This window comes from Nannospalax galili, unplaced genomic scaffold (assembly GCF_000622305.1).
Source record: "Nannospalax galili isolate Female #2095 unplaced genomic scaffold, S.galili_v1.0 scaffold128, whole genome shotgun sequence".
NCBI lineage: Eukaryota > Metazoa > Chordata > Mammalia > Rodentia > Spalacidae > Nannospalax > Nannospalax galili.
The window spans coordinates 1,522,788-1,528,225 of NW_008360322.1; the positions used below are offsets into that span (position 1 = coordinate 1,522,788).

At 38.6% G+C, this 5,438-nt stretch overlaps 1 pseudogene; it reads left to right on the top strand.

Moving 5' to 3' along the window:
* LOC103727438 overlaps positions 1-785 on the top strand; it is a 7,625-nt pseudogene extending 6,840 nt beyond the window's left edge.
* The last annotated feature ends 4,653 nt before the right edge of the window (positions 786-5,438 follow it).

A 5,438-nucleotide genomic window follows, 5' to 3' on the forward strand; every position in this document is an offset into this window, starting at 1 on the left:
AACATCAGATGATCAGAAGATATCTGGAAAAGTGAATTTTAACAAACACTAACTGGTTAACTGTAGGATTTTAGGTTCACAAATGGTCGTCAACGTGAACTTGAATTCTCAGATAGGGTCATGTCTCTAGGTGCATGAGTTGTAAGATACTAAGGTAATAGAAAACTCTCTGAGCTTTTTGAGAAATCATTACATTTCCTTTCTTATAAATCAGTCAAGAGAGAAGGTGGTGCCAGGCAATTCTGCCTTCTTTGAGTAGAATAGCCATTTTTCAACCAAGCAAATGCTTTTCCATTTAACAAGAGCAGGCTTTGCTTGGACTGCCAATTCTGAGTTAAAAACTGACTTGTTGTGTTTAAGTATCTCTGAGGTGGGCTGTTCTCATAGTGCAGAGAGACAGACAGACTTCAGTCTTGATAGGATGATGATAATCTGAAGGCCTATCCCCTCACAGATCCCTACCTCACCAAGGCTATTACACCTTGTTCAACAGCCACGAAACTACAAAGAGCTTAAGAAATGAGCCAGTGGAGTCACCAAAACTAACAGGCACATCTCTGGGTTTGTTGGAAGACAAATGAGCCCTTGGAGATCATCTTACAATTTGTGATGCTGTGTGAATACAGGAATGTCCCATACGTGTTTATGTGCACCAAGCAGGTCCTGGGACAGCTTGTGTGGTCTCCAGGTCTGTCATCCCCTGTTCTGTCACCATCAAAGTAGACTTTCACCTAAAGCAGTAGATTCACTCCATTTAGTAGTCTATTGAAAGACTCTTGATGTAGGCAGGTGTCCTCTGCCCTAATTCCCCATCGATGCCCAACCCCCAGTTGTGTATCATATTGTCTGTTTTAGCATGTGGTGTTTTCAGCAACTTTCTATTATAAAATACAGTAGGGGCTAGAGAGATGGCTCAGTGAGTAAGAACACTGACTGCTCTTGCAGATGACCCAGGTTCAAATCCCAGCACACACATGGCAGCTAACAACTGTCTATAACTCCAGTTTCAGATAATTTGACACCCTCCTCTGACATCTGAGGGCATTCTACAACATGGTTACATTTACATACATGCAGGCAGTGTATTCATACACATTAAAATTTTTTTAAATATAGTACCAAAAAATTGACTTTACTGCCAGAAATGTAGACTAACTAATGGATGATAACTGTCAATCTGATATAGGTACATATATATATATATATGTTTTGATCCTGCTTTCTTATTTAGTCAATATAGGAGCATCTGAAAGAGTGAAATATATGGAAAGTGTTTATTATTCTACATATATTAATTTTTAAACTGTCCATTAAAATATGAAATTTAAGTCATAAATGCGAGAGAATACCTATAATCACAGCTATTGAAATATTCAGGTAGTAAGATTAATAGTTCAAGCTCTTCCTAGCTATTCAGTTAGTTGGAAACCAACCTAGGTAACATGATACCCTTTCTCAAGAAGACTCTGATAGAGATACAGAAACAGAGAGGGGGTAAATCAGAAATTAAATGGAACTAATCCACATCTGTAGGAATTCCTCTAAAATTATTACAAAGTTCTTCAACTGTTCCAAATGCAGGGAATAAGCGAACACTGAATCCCAAATTTGGGTTCTGATAATGAGAATGAGAGAACCAGGACACCAGCTGAGAGACAGTGACTTCTATGCACAGGAAATTTCAACAATATGGTTCCCTAAACAAAACTTTCCCAACAACACTAGTTGATATACTAATGTGGATGAAGGAAATTTCATAAGGTGCCAATTCTAGATGAAGAACTAAAAGAATCAGTGGCTACTGAGTAATCAGTTTATTCCAGGAACAAGCTCCCAGAAATTTGTCCAATCCTAAGTGGTCATCCATAAACACATATACATGTAAGCACCACAAATGGACACTTTATATGAATTCTATAAATATTTATATATGTATTTATGTCTAACAATATTTATTAAAGAAGGGGTCACAATGTTGAGAGGGAGGGGATATGGGTGGAGCTAGAGGAGAAGAGGAGTGGTATAGGTGATGGAAACACAGTGTTCAGTATGGAACTGTAAAAAAAAATTTAAATAAATAAATAAGGAAATTCCTCAAACACTCGAGAATACACATTTTTCTCAACAGCCTTTCCAACACTCTCTAAAATAGATAATATATTAGGACACAATGTAAGTATCAATAAAGATAGGAAAGTGCAAATAGTTTATTATATTTTATCTGATCACAATTTATTAAAGCTAGGAATTAACAACAAAAGAAAGAAACTGCAGAAAATACACAAACTCATGGACCTCAAAAGTGCAGAACTGAAGGATGAATGCATCATTGAAGAAACAAAGATTTTTAAAAATTCCTAGAGTAGAATGAAAATGAAAACAGAAGATACCTAAAGTTATTAATCCATTATAATGATAATGTTGACCTTAGCAATTAATGTCTACCACAGTTATCTGGACAGTTACGAGTCTGTTGTTGATAGATGTTTTCATTTACTACCGTAGTTCCTAAGTAGAAACAATTAAACATTTAAGATGAGTTATTTATACTAAAAAATTTAGAAGGACTTTGAATCCTTTTGCCAAGGAAAGTGCTGTTTGAGGAGAGTGTGGTGGTTAATAGTGATAGTCACTCTGAAGGGATCTAGAATCACGCAGGAGACAAACCTCAGGCCTTTGTGAGAAAGAGCATCTAGCTTGTGTTAAGTGAGGAGGGAAGAATCACTCTAAGGGTGGACAGCATCGTTCCTGGGGCTGGGGTCCTAGACTGAATAAAAAGAATGTGAGCTAAGCACCAGCATTATTTGTCTTTCTACTTCGTGACTGTGGATGTAGTCATTAGCTGCTTCAAGCTCCTGTTGCCAGGATTCCCTGCCATGACAGACGGCAATCTGGAAATGTGAGCCAAAATACACAATTCCTTTCTCTTTTTTAAAAATAAATTCATTCATTCCTTTTACTTGAAGACAATTCAATATTTTCTTTACACAAGTAGCATTTTCTTTTTCATGTATATTTTTATTGATTTTTGTGCCTTTCATATAGTAGATCTTAATCAAATTTTGACCTCCTCTCCTATTAGTGCCCCCTCCCAGATTTCATGCATTCTGTCATAAAAGTTAAAGCCTGAGTACAAACATTTGTACCCAGATGTCCCTCAGCGAAAGTTCATCCACTGGAGTCTAGTCAGCCTACCTAGAGCCGCCCCCTTAAAGATCTACTCTCCCTCACCCAGCAGTAATCAGTTGCCAATAGTTCCTCAGTTAAGGGTGAGGCCTACTTCCCATTTTCTCAGTTTTATGCTGTGTTTTTGTCTGATTGAGTCTGAATGGGTCTTGTACATGCTGTTACCACTGTTGCAAGATCATCTGAGCAAGTTCCCAGAGATCTGAAAGTCTGCTTCCTTATGCTTCCCATGCACCAACCTTGGCTCTTACAGTCTTCCCACCCCCCTCTTCTGCAATGGTCCCTGAGTAATGGGTGGATAAGGCTTAATATATGAATCTTACCCAGGGACATTCACTCTGTAGTCTCTTTTTCTTTAAAACTTGACCGGTTGTGGTCCTCTGTGTGCATCACACTCTGTTGTATGAGGAAGCTTTGCTGGTAAGAATTGAGGGATGTATTAGTATTCTCTCTACTCTCTGTTTTACCGTGTTCTAGGATCCTTAGGTGTATAGGTTCTACCGTATGTCACTTAGGGCTGGGTATCTCTCAAACATATATTCTCTGTGTGTGACCAGTTGTGGAACTCTGAAATAGACTCCATCTGTTGCAAAAAGAAGCTTCTTTGATTAATAGTGTTTGGTATAGTTTGTAAATATAAGGATCCATATTTAGTATACAGTAAGAAATTTCATTTGTTTAGAGATATGACAGAGATAGGACCTCTCCAGTTATGTATATTTGGCTGTATTTACAGTGACAACCATGAGTTCCCTCTGAGAAGGCTTTAAGTTCTATCAGATAACTGTTGATTAGCCCCTAGATAAAGGCTCCACTACAGCCCTTGGTTGTCTTCCAGAACTTGAATGTAAGTGCCTACTGCTGAAGATAGTACATACTTCAGACACAAGATTTGAAGCAATGGAGCTGGAACTGACCTGGAAGCCACCTCCCTGAAGGCTAGCTCTCACAGTTTTGGAGAACATTATGCAAGCTGTTAAGGGTGAGCATCAATTGATGCTCCAGCTTTAAGGCCTAATAACCACAATAATGACTGGCATAGCAAACTATATTGGGACTATAGCAGCACTTTTATCTTGGGAGTAATCAACTGCTACATAATTGGATTTAAAACCCACTCAATGAGAAGGAACTCATGTATGGTGCTATAAACATAGCTAAATACTCATGGCTACAGAGGCCATAGATTGTAGAAAAACCCCAAGGATGTCACATCCTTAGACAAATGTAATTACTGAGTATGTGTTAAATATGGATCACTATATTTATGGACAAGTATGACAGTCACATTGCATCAAAGAAACTTCTGTTGCAACAGATGACAACTATTACAGGTCACACACAGAGATTCTCTGTGAAATGCCCAATCCTAGATGACACATCTACAATGGAACTTCTACACCTAAAGCTTATGGAATATAGTAAAAAAAAGGGATAGAGGAAACAATAATGCATCTCTCAGCTCTCATCAAAGAAGCTCCCTCATGCAACAGAGGTCAATGAATAAAAAAGGACACAGATGGCCAAAACATAGAGAATAAGAATCTGCAGAGTATGGGTCCTTGGCCAGGTCTCCTATATTAAACTTCATCTACCCAGGGATCAGGAACCATTGTAGAAGAGAGGGCAGAAAGATTGTAAGAGCCAGAGGAAGAGGTGCATGACCATGCCAAAATAGAGTCTTACAGGCTCCTGAGACCCTGATCATACCAACCTACAGCAATGGAGTCAACATGCACAAGAGCCACGCAAACACTAGAAGACAAAAACCCAGCATATAACCGTGAAAATGGGAAGCAGGATCCAATCTTAGCTGAAGAACTATTGACAGCTGATTACTGCTGAGTGAGGAAGAGCTGATCTTTTTAAAGGGAGGGATTCTAGATAGGTTGACTAGATCTCAGTGGATAAACTTGCACTGAGGGACATCTGGGGACACTAACTTGACTTGATAGGCCTTAACATCAATGACAGAATGTATGAAATCCAGTGGGAGAACTATGGGGAACATGCCATTGAGGAAGGGGGTAGAAAGATGATTAAGATGTTCTGTTTTAAATACACATAATTCAATAAAAAAGGGGAAAAGTGCCACTACTATATAAATATAGTTGTTCTTCCAATAATTGTGGTTATCAGGCTATGAGGAAAATGGTGGTTTTCAACTGGAATGGGAACAGCAAAGGGCATGCAAGGAACTATGGGGGTGAAGGGGAAGAAGGAAATCAAAAGAGGGGCAATAATAGGAGACA